Source organism: Triturus cristatus, chromosome 1_2 (genome assembly GCF_964204655.1).
Source record: "Triturus cristatus chromosome 1_2, aTriCri1.1, whole genome shotgun sequence".
Taxonomy (NCBI): Eukaryota; Metazoa; Chordata; class Amphibia; order Caudata; family Salamandridae; genus Triturus; species Triturus cristatus.
Genome location: NC_140580.1, coordinates 1118491982 through 1118508807, shown reverse-complemented (window position 1 = coordinate 1118508807; position 16826 = coordinate 1118491982).

The following is a 16826-nucleotide window of genomic DNA, read 5'->3' as shown; positions in this document are numbered from 1 at the left end:
CCGCACCCTTTCTCCAGAGATCGCCCACCGTCGATATGCCTATTGCATCCCATTTATCAAAGCCTTTACTGTTCTTTAATCGTCCAAGCCGCTGAGATGTCCAGAATGGTGTCATTTGTGTAATAGCCCCCTTCCAACCCAGCCTGGCATGCGCCTCGTACCATATATGAACCGTGTGCGCTGTTGGCCCAACCAGTTGTCTGGATTTAGCTCTAGTATACAGTACCGACAGGACTCCATCTTCTCCTAGGCCCTGCCTATCCGCCTGAAACGCTGGGTCGGTATGAGGAGTGTGCATCCAGCTATTAATCACTTTAATTGGGCCGCCCAGTAGTATATTTGTATATTAGGGGGGGCTATACCACCGTCATACCAGCTTCTGACCAACTTATCCTGCCCGATGCGCGCCGGTTTACTCCCCCAGATCAGACCGGAAACCTCCGAAGCGATTGTTTTAAAATAGCTCAGTGGTACTCGAAACGGGGTATTCTCCAAAACTTACAAAAAACGTGGGAGCGTCATCATTTTAAAAAGCGCCGCTCTTCCCAGCATTGATAACGGCAGACCGCGCCATACCAACGCGTCACGCTGAAACCGTTCCAAGGGAGGTCTAAGATTTCTCTGAAGGAATTCATCAGGTGTAGGTGTAATATGAATGCCTAAATATTTAAAGGTCGTCTCCGTGACCTGCAACGGGCAACCCCTGGGAAGCAACGGCGTCGGACCATGCAATACAAATAGGACAGATTTGGACCAGTTGATGGTGTATCCGGATACCCGACCGAATATTTCACAAATATTTAAGAGCGCCAGGATGGAGCGTTCAGGGGATGTCAGGTACAGTAGCACATCATCCGCATAAAGGGAAATGCGGTCTTCCCAGTGTGGTGTCCATCTAAGTCCACGAATCATCGGCTCCCTTCTGATCCATGCTGCCAGCGGCTCTAACACTAATGCGAAGAGCAGCGGGGACAACGGGGACCCCTGGCGCGTTCCCCGCGGCAGCGGGAAGTCTCCGGATATATGTCCATTGGCCGCTACATGTGCTATTGGTTTAGCGTAGAGCAGCTGTATCCACGCACAGAATTTTGGGCCAAAGCCGAAATGCCTAAGGACTGCAAAAAGATGCGGCCATTCTACCATATCAAACGCCATCCGCGCATCAAGGGAAAGGATAACCCCTGGCTCCTGAATATGGGACATGCGCGCTATTACTCCCTGCAGCCGCCGCAAGTTAAGAGCAGTGCTCCTATTTGGCATAAACCCAGACTGATCTGGGTGAATTAAGGTTGCCAGATGGGGGGTCAACCGTGTCGCTAATGGCTTGGCTAATATTTTGGCTTCGGCGTTAATTAATTATATCGGGCGGTAAGAGGCGCATTCTTCAGGGGGTTTTCCGGGTTTCGGGATCATCACAATGGTGGCCATTCGTTGATCTCGCGGGAGCTTCCCCGCCGCTAGGCTCTCAAGATACATATTTAAAAGATATGGGGCAGTCACAGCGGCCGTCTTTTTATACAGTTCAATGGGCAAACCATTAGGACCCACCGCTTTCCCCGATTGTAGGGAACCGATAGCCAATTGCAATTCATCGACCGTTAGGTCAGCTTCCAGGCTGAGGGCTTCTTCTGGGGATAATTTAGGCAACTGAATATCTTTGATATACGCTTGCGCCTCTATCATTTCTATAGTCGTCTGTGATTCGTATACCTGCTTGAAATGCCCGGCTAATGTATTCACTATTTCCTCCGGCGCAGCCACCAATGAGCCATCTGGCGTCCGCAGCTGCGCTATCGTTCTCTGTGCTCGTTCCTTTTTATCAAGCCAGGCTAAAAGTTTACTAGCCTTATCACCTATTTCGTATATTGTGTGCCGCGTGGCTTGGATCCAAGTCCTAGTCCTCTCCAGCTGGTATTCCCTAAATTCACATTGTTTGGTGCGCAGTGCTCGGGATGTCTCTAATGACGGATTATGTGCGTGTTGATCTGTAGCAGTGCGCAGTTCGGACTCAATGGTATCTAATTCGGCTTGCTTAGCCCTCTTGTGGCCTTCAACAGAAGAAATGACCTGCCCACGAATCACCATTTTATATGCTTCCCAAAGAGTACCCGGAGACTGGACTGAGGAAGCGTTCTCTTGGAAGTAATGCCGTGTTGTTGTGATTATGTCTTCTGAGATCTTAGGGATTTGTAAATATCCCGGAAACACGGGGTAGACACGCTTCCGCGCTTTGTGATGGTGCGTGTATTTTAGCATTAGGGGTGAGTGATCTGAGATAACCCTAGGGCGGATCTCAACATCCACCACATTCGTCAGATGTTCTGCGGCTGTAAAGAAATAATCAATACGGGACAGGCTATTATGCACCCCCGACTGAAAAGTGTATTGCCTCACCTCTGGATGTCTGTATCTCCACGCATCTGTAAGCCCGAGAGCCTCTATAAACCCCTCCAGACGCGCAGTGCCTGTCTTGTTCTGCCTGGGGGGGTGCCTATCTCTGGTTCCATCAATAACAGCATTGAAGTCCCCACCAATCATTATCATACCCTCTGGAAGACCCAGTAGAAATGTGCTAAGCGCCGGGAGAGCCACCGAGTGAAGGGCTGGGAGGATGTATACGGACACGATATTGAACAGTTTCCCTTCCCGCTGACAGGAAATTGCCGCAAAGCGACCCTGGTCATCTGTTTGAGCATGTTGTATGATCAGCGGGAACTGTTTACGCACTAAAATACCCACACCTCTTGAGCCTGACGAGAACGCAGAGTGCACCACCATTTTGTACCCCCATCGATCCATAGCCCTGCAAGCCGAGCCCATCAAGTGCGTTTCATGCAGCAGGGCCACCGCCGGTGCACATCTCTTTAGATATTGTAGAACGAGACCTCTCTTTATTTTATCCCCCAGCCCATGCACATTGCACGTAAGCAGCGTTAAGGGGATAACCGGGTACACCAAAGGTATCTGTGAATTTGACTTAATTCGTGTCTGCGTCATCCCTTTCCATCACGCACAGTCTGCCCTCTCTCAGAATCATTTACGTTGTGCATCCAGAAACTTTTCCTAATCACATACTGGAAGCATGCCATGCCTGCCCTTATACAAATCTGAACCAGGAACAGAAAATACCAACACATTGTTTCCCCCCCTCCCACCCATCTCCCTACCTCCCAGCTCACCCAAACCAAACTTCTCCTGATGAACGCATGGTCGTCATGGTATCGAGGTGGGTGTGCATGTATGCAGACAGTATTCAGTGGTCCCTCTTGTAGGGTACATAGCATATCCATCAGTCGTTTTAGCAAAGACCGCAACCGATGTATCTGCAATCGCATGTTCATCACAATTCGGCTAGCCCAGGAATAATAATAAAAACCGTAACAAACCCAAAATGAAAAACAGCCCCCCTCTACCACCCCCCTCCCTGCGTCCCTGCCAGACGGACCCCCAACTATCCGCTACCCCAACTTAGCAGAGTGCTTTACTCCCATTAACAGTACTTGCGTGCGGGGGAGGAGAAGTCCGTGGAACACCGCCGCTCATCCCCTCCTCAAAGATAGATTATCAGCAAGAGCGTGCCACAGCCCGTCGTTCAGTCTTGTCATTTTGGTTCTTTACCTACCACCTTCGAGTGGGAGGATCATGTTGTGCATATTTGGGCCCATGTAGCAACTGCCCCCTTCATCTTGATGAAGCCGTATAACATCTCATTTTGAAGATGTGACCCAAGTAAGCCATGTTTCCCTACTTCAATCCTCGGTCGCAGTCTGTAGTGCACGGCCTTCCTTCCGCTCCCTTCCGTGGTCCCTGGAATCGTCATCTTCTCTGCGTTGCTGCTGCCGCCTCAAGCCTAGATATTGAATTATGGCTGACCAATAATATAACAAAATATTAGGGACAGCCCATCCTTCCCGATCCCTAGGAAGACACATCCACTTGGCCGCCCTTCGTGAGCGGCGATACCCCCAGAGAAAATTGTAACAAATCCTTTCAGCCTTAACAAAACTCTTTCGTGAAAACTTTAGGGGAATAGTTCTGAAAAAATAGAGAAATTTAGGGAGGACCAACATCATGAGTACATTGCAACGACCATACAAGGAAAGGTGCACATGGTCTAACCTTTCAAGCTTGATATTGACCGACTTTATTACTGGGAGAATATTAAGGTCGGGGATATTGTCAACCAACGCGGTAATTTTAACCCCTAAATAAATTGTTTCAGATACCACAGAGACAGCAGAGGGACACATAGCAGTTGATTGAACTACCTGCGTTTTTGAAACATTCAGCTTATAGCCAGATAACAAACCAAATTGATCAGCAAGAGTTGTTAAAGCTGGAAACGCGGATCTGACATGACTGGTTAAAACAACTATATCGTCCGCGTAAGCTAATGTCTTGTATTTGGTGGTTTCGATCTTAATCGGCCAGATGTTTCGATCTCTTTCAATTTTACCAAGAAACGGGTCAATATACAAGCCAAACAGCAGGGGTGAACAAGGACATCCCTGCCTTGTACCTGTACTAATATCAAAAGATCCTGATTGCTGACCAGAGATACGGAGTACCGCAGCTGGGGAGATATACAATGCCTTGACAGCCTGAATAAATTCAGCACTGAAGCATTTCCAGCGGAGCACAGCCCATAGGAACCCCCAGGAGACCCTGTCAAACGCCTTCTCGGCGTCTAACAGGATCACCCCGAGGGGAGCACTAGTGGCCTTAGCCCAATCCAATAGGGCAATAACTCAGCGAACATGGTCGGCCGTGTCCCTTCCCGGGATGAATCCATGCTGCCGAATGGACACTAGTGGAGTAATAACCGCCGCTAGTCTGGAAGATAAGATTTTGGAATAGATTTTGCTATCAGTGTTTATCAGGAAGATTGGTCGATAAGATGAAGGGTTTAATTGAGGCTTATCTTTTTTCTGAAAAAGGATGATAGTGGTTTGAGTCCAGGAGTGCGGGATAATTCCCCTCTGTGCTCCCCTAAAGATTGACAAAATGTCCTGGGAGATCTCGGCGCTAAATGCCCTATAGAATTCTAGAGGGATGGCATCGGGGCCGGCGGCCTTCCCGTTAGCCAATGATTTTATTGCCAGCTAAACCTCCTCCCAGGTAATTGGGGCGGAAAGAGCCTCATTTTGACCCACTGTGACCCTTAGGGTATCAATATTAGGTTGAGTTAGAGAATTGCGCTTTTCTTCCGTATAAAGTGATATATAGAACTTCAAGAACACATCCATGACAGCCTCTTGAGTGTCCTGAATATTGCCCTGTGGATCCTGAATTCTACTAATGCGATTTGAAACGCTTCTCTGTCTTTTGGCAAGAACTCTGCCCGAATTTTCACCAAACTCGTACATCGTTGCCCGATAATGGGCAAACTTAGCAGCCAAGTCCTGCCCAAAGAACTCCAGAATTTTAGCCTTAATTATAGCAACCTTCTGCTGACTCTGCTCGGCGTTAGACCCTACATTAATATTACTTATTAATTCCATCTCTGCAGAACGGAGCTCCTCAACACGTCTCTTGATCTGCTCCTGAGTAGTCTTATATTGAAAAGCTGCAAAACTCATTTAGGCACATGCATCAAACCTTTTTGCGATCGCAAACGGTGCGAATCGCAAAAATAGGCCGTTTGCGATCGCAAAAGTCAGTGTTGAAATGCATCAACTGTATATTTGCGAAAATCCATTTTTTCGCAAATATAAGGAATCGCAAAACATTCTGCGAATCAAATAGCGAATCGGTATTAGCGTGTCCGAATTAGCGAATCGCAAACAACGATTCGCTAAATGTATGCATGACAAGTCGCAAATAGCGATTTCCATGAAAATCGCAATTTAGCGATCGCTAAATAAGAAGGATCACAACCAGGTGGTAATCATGAGTGCAAATCACAGACAGGTGACAACCAACTGAAACCCATTTAAACACACCCAGAATGAGCCAGCACTGCTCACAATGGCAGGGATTTACCTGATGGCGAGGAGGATGAGGCTGCAGGCTGCCGCACACAGACGGAGGCGAATGAATGAGCGCATCTTCAGAGTCCGCATAACTTTGCTAGGCCAGCAAGAGGATGAGATATACGACAAGTATAGGCTCAATGCAGCAATGATCCATGATCTAATCAATGAATTGGACCCCATAATGCAACGACAGACACGTAGGACCAATGCCATCCCAACGCATGTGCAGGTCCTATGTTGCCTACACCTCCTGGCGTCAGGCAGTTTTCAGGGGGTCATTGCTGTTGCGGGAGGTGTGTCACAAAGCGCACTTTCAAGAATATTGAAAGCATTCCTTGATGCCATGATGGCCGTGATCGGGTCTCATATCAAGTTCCCTACCACCGCGCTTGACCTTGCAAAAACCAAACAGGAGTTCTACCAGATAGCTCGTTTCCCACATGTTTTGGGTTGTATTGATTGCACCCACGTTGCAATATGTCCCCCTGCAACACAGGAATATATATATAGAAATAGGAAATCTTACCATTCCCTCAATATTCAGGTCGTTTGCAATGCCAAAAACATTATCACTGACATTGTTGCGCAATTTCCAGGGAGTGCACATGACTCCTATATCTTCAGGCAAAGTGGCATACACACCCGTCTTGTCAGGGGAGAATTTGGAGAGGGACATCTGCTTGGTAAATATGTGTTATAGTTTATCACTGTCATTGTACGTATGTCAATGTGAAGCTGCCACTGACTCTTTGCTCCATTACATGTAGGTGACAGCGCATACGCCTTGCGTAATTACCTAATGACGCCTTACCTCAATCCCACAACTGCCAATCAACAGAGGTACAATGCAGCACATATGTCGACAAGGAACATCATAGAGCGCACATTTGGGCTGTTGAAGAGCCGATTCAGATGTCTACATAAGACCGGTGGAGCACTGAAGTACAACCCTGAACAATGCTGCAAGATAGTAGCGGCATGTGCCATGCTGCACAACATAGCGACAAGGGGAGGAATGGACATCGAGGTGTCTGACAGCGATTCGGAGGATGGGAACCAGCAAGTGCCACAACACCATGCAGCACAAGGGGCAGGCGCAGCAGAAGGGCGTAGGAGAAGATTTGACATCACACAAAATTATTTCTGAGGTGAGTAATGATGACACAGAAACTGACTATTGCTATCAAAGTATTCTTTAATTAAATAAAATTGCCATGAGTGTTCAAGCACACTTGTAATCTGACCAGTGCAAAGGACATAAGTGGTTTGCAAATGTCAATTCACTTGTCAGTCTGTGAAAAGTCAAATCCAAATAAATGGTTACGTCACCATAGTGGAATGCACTTGTACATGGCAGTCTAGCGCTTTTTCCCACGAACACCCAGACGCCTGTCAGACCCAGCATTGTCATCCGTTATGTTGGAAGCGGCGGGGGTACTGCTGCGTGTGTTGCGTCTTCCTGCAGTGCGGACTGGAACAGCCACACTACTTAGGCTTGAGCCACCCTCACTACCCTCTTCGGGCGTCAAATTGTTGGCCGCAATTGTGGAAGCATTTAGCAAATCAACTGCATTGGTGACCTGGTCCAGTGCTTTAGCCACATCGCCGCTCCAATGGCACATTTCAGTTTGCATGGTCACAGACCTACGCGCCAGCAGTGCAGTTGTCGTGGCCAATCTATTGTTTGATTTAGCAAACATTTTCAATTGCACCATTAGTTGACGATGCTGTCTCTTCTGGGATACATTTCCCTCATGCATCACCTTGCTCAGTTGCTGCACACTTTCTGACAGTACTGCTAAGTTGCTAGCCATCTTGCCAACTTGCAATTGTACTAATCGTGTGTTTTTTGTCTGCAGGCGCTGCATACGGAGCATCTGTCCCTCAAGACCACCCCAGACATCACTTGGTTGCTCCTCCTGCTGTGTCCTGAGTGCTCTTCCTCTCCTACGCCGGGCTCTGTGATTAGTTCTGGGGACCTGTGGTTGTGTTTTTGTGATGGAAGTTGTCTGGCCATGGCTGCCACCTGGTGTTGCATCAGCCTCATCATCTTCACACTCCATGGTGACTAGGGATGGAACAGTAGCCCTGCGTGACTTGGTTGGACCTGAGGGATTTATTTGCACCACAGGTGTGTCCATCTGTTCACCTGCGCTGGTGTCCTGCATGTCTGGGGAATCGCTATCCACATCTTCTACACGTTGCGCATCTGTGAGGTGAAACAGTGCAACACTGTATTATTTCATGTCTGTGATATTAATTGCACAGTAATAAATATCTGCCTTTGTAAATGATTTTATACTCTATTAAGCTTTTTTGGGTTGTTACTCTGAGATTTGACATTTTAACTGCTTCACCTGACTACATCTCCCATAATGCCCCTCACCTACTGAACGCATTGTGTACTGGATGTTCAGGGTCAGCACTTGGGCTGTACTGTGGTCGAGTTCTACCTTTACATTTTGTAACACTAAGAAAACATACATTCATCTTACCTTCAGATGTGTTTGCTGCTCCGGACGTGTCCAGCTGGGTCACACCAACAACAGCTTCTGGCTGGATGGTGGATTCAATCAAGTCCTCCATGGGAGTGTTCCCAGTGTCTGTTGGTGTTCCCCCTCCTGTCTTCTTTGCCTCCTTCAGGCGGTCAGCTATGCGCACCTTAGCCCGACTGCGCAAGTCGTACCATCGTTTTTTGAGTTCTTCAATGGTGCGGTGTGTCACCCCAATGGCATTGACCCTGTTTTGGATCCGGAGCCAGATTTTCCTTTTCTCCTGCTCTGCCACTTTCAATGATGCCTTTCCAAACAGCTTGTCATGGCTGTGGACTACTCCCTCAATGAGGGTGTCAATTTCTTTTTCTGCAAATTTAATTTTGCGTTTCCTGCCTGTTTGGCTCTCCTCTGCTGTTTGTGAGGCTTCCATTTGATATCACAGGTTTCTCTTCTGTCTCTGTCACACTCCTGTTCTGCTCCCAGAGCCAGCTCCCTCCTCTCCCTGACACTGTGCACTGGAAATGAGGCTGGTGCTGCTCACTTCCTGGTTGTGATGTCATCAGGATGCATCAAACAGCGACTTCGGTATTAGCGATTTCGCTAATTGCGAAATCGCTAATAGCGAGTTCGCAAATGCCGGAATCGCAATTTATTTAGCGATTTTTAGCGATTCGCAATATTCTCGCAATTTTTTTGTTGCATCGTGTTTTGCGAGTCTTTATTTGCGATTCCTTAAAATTCGCAAATAAGGACTCGCAAACTCTCTTTTTGATGCATGTGCCTGTTAGTCTCACCGCGTGCTGCAGCCTTGACCGTATCCCACACAATACAGTCAGAGGCAGTACCCCTGTTAATGTTTAAAAATTCGGGTAACCACTTTCTCATATGTTCCAAATAAGCCGAGTTCAATAATAATTTTCTTTCGAATGTCCATGCCCTGGGTGGTCTGGGCGTGCGAGGAAGCGGATATATAGCAATGAGAGGGTTGTGGTCCAATAGGATTCTTGGATAAACCGAGATAGAGGATACCTTTGCCACCTGGTCGGACATAAAAAAATAATCCAAACGGACCAATTTGTTATGGGGAGCAGAATAATATGTATGCCTGTCTTCATCTTTATTATGCCTAGACCAAACATCGATAAGTCCATGTTCTTGAACTAAAGTATGAAGGGCCTTAAATACCTGAGGTTTCCTACCAGAGTATTTTGAGGACCCAGTAAAATCTAAATTCCCGGGCAGACTAATATTCATATCCCCACACAAAATCATAGATTGAGACCATCCTGCTAATTCTAAATTTAAATATCTAAAGATTTCGGGATCGTCCAAATTAGAACCATATTTTGTACAGATGGTTAGAGGTCTATTCTAAAAAACTAACTCTACTATCGCCCATCTACCCATGCTATCCTCCAGGACCCTTTTACAACCCCCAACTCCTCGTTTCAATAAAATAGCCACCCCTCTAACCATGGACGTCTGGCGGGAACAAGCAATTAAGTCATAACCAGGAACTTTCAAGCTATCCTGTTTGCCCCACGGTATATGTGTCTCTTGCAGACATACAATATCCAATTGCATAGTGTGAATAAGTTTGGCAAACAGGGCTCGTTTTTTACCATCATTTAGGCCGCATATGTTCCATGAGCTTAATCGCAATTTATCCAGCCCCATTTAATCTCACAAATGAAGCTAAACTCATATGCCACCCATTGTTCCTTTTAGTAACAGCCATAGTTGCAATTTTTACCATAGCCCGGACTAAATACAAAAGCATAACTAAAACATTGCACAAAAACCTTTGATTCCCCCAAACAGCACCCCCTTAATCCCACCACTAGCTCTAGCCCCTCCCTTACCCCAGGGAAACCCCAACCCACCCCACCTCCCCCCACCCCCCAACCCCAGAACCCCCTTTATAGGGCAGCAGGACCTAGGTCCTTGTGATGAGAAGAGCTGGTTATATTGGCTCCCCCCCTGGATCCTTCACCCCACCTGTACCAATACACGATGTGCCTACGCCAGTTATGAATTGAGTAATCAAAAAATTGAGGAAAACCCTCCAAGCTAGTGGCTAGGCACCCTATTTTATTAATCTAGACCCCCCCCCCGGGATGGTGAAGAATAACGTACTTAACATACTTAGCTATATCAAGTTCAAAAACTCCTTTGCCTGGATTTCAGAGAGAAAAAATGTAATCTGGCTCTGATAAATTACCTTCAATTTTGAGGGAAAAAGCAAAAAAGCCTGAGCCCCCTTCGTTTGGAACAGAGCTATTAGTTGGCGGAGCTGTCACCTCCGCTCAACAGTTGCAGGACACAAATCTGGCCTAGCAAAAAACTCACAGCCTTTCCCTGCTCTTTTTCTATCGGGCCTAGCTAGGTCGAAGATTTTCTCCCTAGCCAAAAAATTACACAATGAAATTAGGATTGCACGAGGCTTATCCCCGGCAGAATTTTGTCTTTGTTTGAAAGGAAAGCGATGCGCCCGCTGTATTTCTCGCTGCCAGTCCCAATGCTTTACATCTGGAAAAGCTTCCGCAAAGAGTTCAACAATGAACTGCCTGGTGTCTGACCCTTCCATGCCTTCAAGAATCCCTAGGATCCTCAAATTATTCCGTCTAGCTCTATTTTCCTGTTCAGTTAGCTTCCAAAGCATATCGTCTTTCTGTGCTTTGATGAGGTCAGTAAGGCCCTTCTGGGTTGCCACATCATCCTCCAAGGTGGAGATTCTTTCCTCAACTTCAACAGTTCTGGCAGCAATGTCAGAGCAAGTTTTGGCTATTCTGCGTATAGAATTTTGCATCCGACGACACGCCCCTTGAGTGCGGGCGCTCTCCTGGCGAGTCTCTTCGCGATGGGCCATGATAGACTGATAGATAATTGACAGTGTTATCTCGCCAGGAGGGGTCGGAAGAGGATCAGCCAATACATGGCTCGAGGCAGAAGCACCGACAACTGCGCCAGGCTGAGTAGAGATCCCGGGTCCTTACTTGACAGCAACACCCCTTGATCTTTCAATTTAGAGGTCTTACGGACTGTACGAGGACCTCGAGATAGAATTTCATCCTTAGGTGCATCATCGGACTGCTAATCAGCAGGATCACTATCATCATCTGTCAACTCCCTGTCAAGATCATCATCCTCTGATGAACCTGTGTGTTCTGAAAGGGAATACAATTTATCAGCCCCTTCAGGCTCGCATATGGATTCATTAGGATTGACCTGGCAGTGAGCGCTTGATCTGATGCAATGACAGCAGTGGCAGTTAAGGCAGTTTCAGGCAAAGGTTGGGAGGCAATAGGGGTTGTTATGCCCTGTGGGACTACAGTTTCCATAATTCCATTGCCTGGAAGAATAATGTTCTCCGGGGTCTCATTAGCAGCACCAGAATCTATATTAAGAGGACCCAATGGAATATGCTCGTGGGGTTGAACACCCATGGAAGGAAGGGTTGAGATGGCATCACTACCCACCGCATGGGTCACCTCCACCGACTGAAGAGCTGTATCACCCACCTCATCAAAAATGTCCGGTGCCTTCATACTCCCCGTGCTCACCGAGCTGGCAGAAATCTTTACTCTAACCGACTGCTGCTTGAATAATGCTGGTATAGTCTGTTTCGGTTTTCTGCTGCCGGTTGTAGCTAGATTGCCTCCTGACACCATAGCGTCACCGTGGGATACCTGCAAATCCTTGCCGGGGGCGGAGACCGCCGCGGGGCTGGGTGACCATGTTGACGCTGCCGCTGAGGCTGCCGAGGCTCGAGTCTTGGCGGGATGATTCTTCGCCAGCAACCTTGGAGGCATCGTCACCACCGAATACCTCCACACGGGAAAAGGACAGGATGAGCCAAGAAGAACCCCGCAATGAAGAATGGAAGAGCCGCACCACAGCCGCAACAACCCGCCGGTAAGAATCCTTTGCGTATAAAGCAGCCCCCTGAACATGGCCATCTTTATCGTTATTTGGCAATTCCGCAGCGCTTTTTTAAGGAATGGTTATTTTTGTTTTGCCGCCGTAATTCCTCTGCATTTTGTCGTCACTCCCCATACATCCCAGGGGAAATCTCGGAAGAGGGGAATTACTCCAGGAGGGAGAGGATACACCACCGGCTCAATCAGCCGAACGAGCGGCCGCCATCTTGCCCCTTGTTTCCTGTGAATCTTAAATTATTGAGTCTCTATGTCTCCTTCTTGTAGGAAGGCTACCCTGTACCCGAAAGTTGGGCAGCACACTAGGATCTTGCCGGTGGCCTAGACAGCGAAGCCTGAGAGTATTGTGAATGGGGAGTATGTAGCTGTGATAGGTGAGAGAGTGGTACTGCTATTCTGGGCTGTTAATTGGTTCAGTTTGGAGCAGGGAATGTCTTAATGTTCCAGGACCCTAACCACAGGCTGTAGAGATTCCCCCATTTCCAAGTGTCCCTCAGCTGTCTATCTGAATGACCACATGGGCAGTTAGTTGATTTAGCGCCCAACTGATGGTTTCCCACTCCTCCCTCTGGTGAACCCTATGGCATCGTGACCATCCATCCTCCCACCTCTAGGGAATCATATTATGCACAGGGGACCTGACCTCCTAACTCATCACAAAGATCTGTTCCCTGAGGGTGCCTCGGACCTCGGTGAGCATGGAGACGGGTGTTGCTTCCTCTTGAAAGGTCTGGAAGGGGGATGCATGTCCCGGATTCACAGCTGCCATACTCCTGCCACACTTTTGCCACTCGGACTTGCGTCTCCGGATTGGGGGGCAGTCTTTCCGCTGCCTGGCAGCTAAACTATGGAACTCGCTGCCTCTTCACATTCGCAGCATGGATAGCCTGCTGACCTTTCGCAAAGCCATCAAGACCTTCCTTTTTCCTGCGTTGTAATCTTGTCTTCTCCGGTCTTTCTTTTTTCCTTTTTTCTGCTTGAGCCCTTCTTTTTGTTTCTGCTCCTCTACTGTTAGCGCCGGGACGCCTTTTTGCTGAGGCAGCTGTGCGCTTTATAAACCCAGTTAACATAACATAACATAACTCGGACGCTAGACAGGCGGAGGACGGGGTCAAGCAGGATCCTCTTGTTCTCATCTGCTGATCCCTCCAGGTCAGGGACATGCTGAACATCATTGGCTCCTTTCATGGAGATGCCTCAAAGTCATCTTCTTGGGATGACCCTGCACCTCATGGCTCGTTGGAACAATGCCAACGGTGGAACTGGTAACACCTGTAAACGTAAGCATGATATTTGTGAACCTATATATACAAGAAGCCACTGCATACTCTTGAAAAGTTAAAGTTCATTCCCATCAACAACACAACTTTATAATATTCTGTATACTCCTTGAAGATTATCCCAAGTCATTAGTTTGGAATTAGTTCAAGTTCAAAGTTCATTTTTATCAATAATACGATTTTGGGTTGCTTCGCTCTGATACAAATAATCCTCAAAAAACAAGTCTTCTGCAAAGGGAATCCGGAATCCAAGTAGTAAGTGTTGACTGCAGCAAAGTTCTAACATGGTTGTCTAGCAAAAGTGCGATCAACCAAAAAGGAAGTTATATCAAGTAATTTAAGATGTCTGCCTTCTCTCTGTATCATGTAAGAGTTTGGCCTGCTGGGAATCGTAGTTCACATCTAGTGTGCTGTAGTGTAGTGCATCCTCCATGTGCACTCTGCCTCAGTCCACAGAGCACCAGCACTATGCACTGACCGCTGACCTACCATCACTTCAAGACCCCCTGTGCAAGTGATCTTGACACACTGCCTCTAAGTGAACGGACCACGCAGAGCGGTAATCAGCAGAATATATGACGTTACAATGCATGCAATTTCAACAAATGCTTTTCTAACGCAGTGTTTACATCACAACTACCATTACATTGTATGATTTTACAACGCATGCCATTACAACGCATTTTTTAAAACTACCATTACAACGCATTCCATTACAACGCATACCATTACAACACATACCATTACAACGCATAATACTTTTTGGGCAACAGTAGGGTAAGTGTTGGATAGTGTAGGGGTAAAAATTAATATTCCCACTCCAGTGAGTGCAACAGTAGGGTAAGTGTTGAATAGTGTAGGGGTAAAAATTACTAAGTGTTGGATAGTGTAGGGGTGAAAATTACTATTCCCACTCCAGTGAGTGCAACATTTGGGAAAGTGTTGGATAGTGTAGGGGTAAAACTTACTATTCCCATGCACCCCAAAAAACCATACCCACCCTAATACTAAACAAATCTCCATTACTTACCTTATAATGCATTGTAATGGCATGTGTTGTAATGGTATGCGTTGTAGTGACATGCGCTGTAATGGCATGCCCTGTAAGGGCATGCGATGTAAAGGCAGTTGCGTTGTAACAGTTGCATTGTAAAGGTAAGTTGTTGTAATAACGGCGTTGTAATGGATGTTTCCCTAATCAGCGACTCCAGCCCCGGTTCCTGACAGGTGGTATCTGTAGGGCCTGGAGTTCTGGTGGATGAAGCTTGGAAGGAGGTATCTTCTGCCTGGCTCCTGGCTGGACTGGTTGCAGCTGAGGCCTGGCTGGTCGAAGGACCTTCCTCTAGACCTTGATCCTCCAATACAGCCTCATCTGTAGTGGACGATCTCCAATTTTATGTTATTGTAGACACATGAAACGTACTACGGTGACATTTTAAGTGGGGTTTGAGTACACACAGGGCACACTGCATTGGCACGCCCTCGTGGTATCACCAGGAGTGACTTTCACGTGCAACGTATTGTGCTTTCCGTCTCTAAATGGCCTGCATTTTGCCAAGTGAAGATAGCCACGATATAGGGTGGCTCTGAAAACCTTTGGCTGGCTACTAGTGCACACATACTCATGTACTATAAATATTGTCCCTCCTCATATCATGTAACACTAATGTGGCGTCAGACACAGCCCGCGAGCATACCAGTGTTATCCAGCTGCCTGTACATTGAGTTACACTAAGTAAACCCACAACTCCACCTATACAGTCTACACACTTGCCCAACAAGGAGAATTATTTCCTCTATTATATAACACTCTTACCTCTACAACATTCCTATCTCTACTGCATCCTGAAAACATTCTAACCACCCCCTCTTGGAAATGGCTGAACCCTTAAAGGATCGCCCCTCGCTGTTCCTCATGTTTCCACCCCATGCCAGACTACGTATTACAGCTGCCATCATCACTACATACATGTATTAAATGTTTTCTTTGCGAACAAATGCAATGTGGGGACAACACTGATCCCAATTACACATTTGAATCTATGCTCATGTTTAATAATTCCAACATTTAGCCAAATGTACTTTTTCCAGGTGATACCTTGCAACATATTTATGTGGGAAGAGGTTATATAACAAGCCCTATATAAATGCAAACCATTTTACCCTCTTCTGTCCCTCCGCTATCCTTCTCAATCCAAATAACAGACTAATATCCACCACTCAAATTACTTTCATATTTCACTATACTAATTCACCACTATTCCTTTATGGGTTCCGGAGTAGCGTGCTACGCGCCGAAAAAAGCGCTTTAACACCCCATCAGGGGTAACAAGCGCCATATAAATTCAAACCTTTTTCCCTCTTTTATCCCTCCGTTATCCTTCTGAATCCAAATAACTGACTAACCTACCCACCACTCAAATTGCTTACATATTTCACTATACTAACTCAACACTAATCCTTCATGGGTTCCGGAGTAGCGTGCTACTCGCTGAAAAAGTGCTTCAACGCCTCGTCAGGGGTAGTAAGCGCTATATGAATGCAATTACAATGCAATACAATATATAGGTCAAATGTGACCTACACTTTAGTGCCAGAAGGTATACTCCACAAGGGGCTTACATTTTGCACATGTGCGTGTGAGCTGATATCCTGGTGTGGTTTTGGCACAAGACAACCTCCGCCCCCTTAGTAAGGTGGTTCTTGGCAGACTTTGCTCAGCCCAGAAGATACATTTGGCCCTTACCTATCTAGCCTCTTCTCTGCAGGTGAGTCTCTTGATGCCAGAGACATTGAGGATGGACCACTCTATGACCTACCAAGGTGTTAGGTGGAGTTTGATGGTTCTGAAGGGTTTGTCCCCGCAACCTGAGGTCACTGCAGCTATTCCTAAAATCTTGGACATCTCGGCGCTTGACGAAATGGAATTCATTCACCTGGTCCGTGACCTACTAACAGAGTCTGGGCTTTTTCTTTGACCACCTCCTGTGTGACCATCTCCAGTACCTTTGTTGAGAACGTCACACTTCTGTACCTGCTGGCGACAAGGGTGTTAGGATTGGCAGGCCCTGCTGGCAGATGGTCGTTGCAAACAGAGGAGGAGTGTTCCTTCTGCTGCTGCTATTGCACACAAAATGT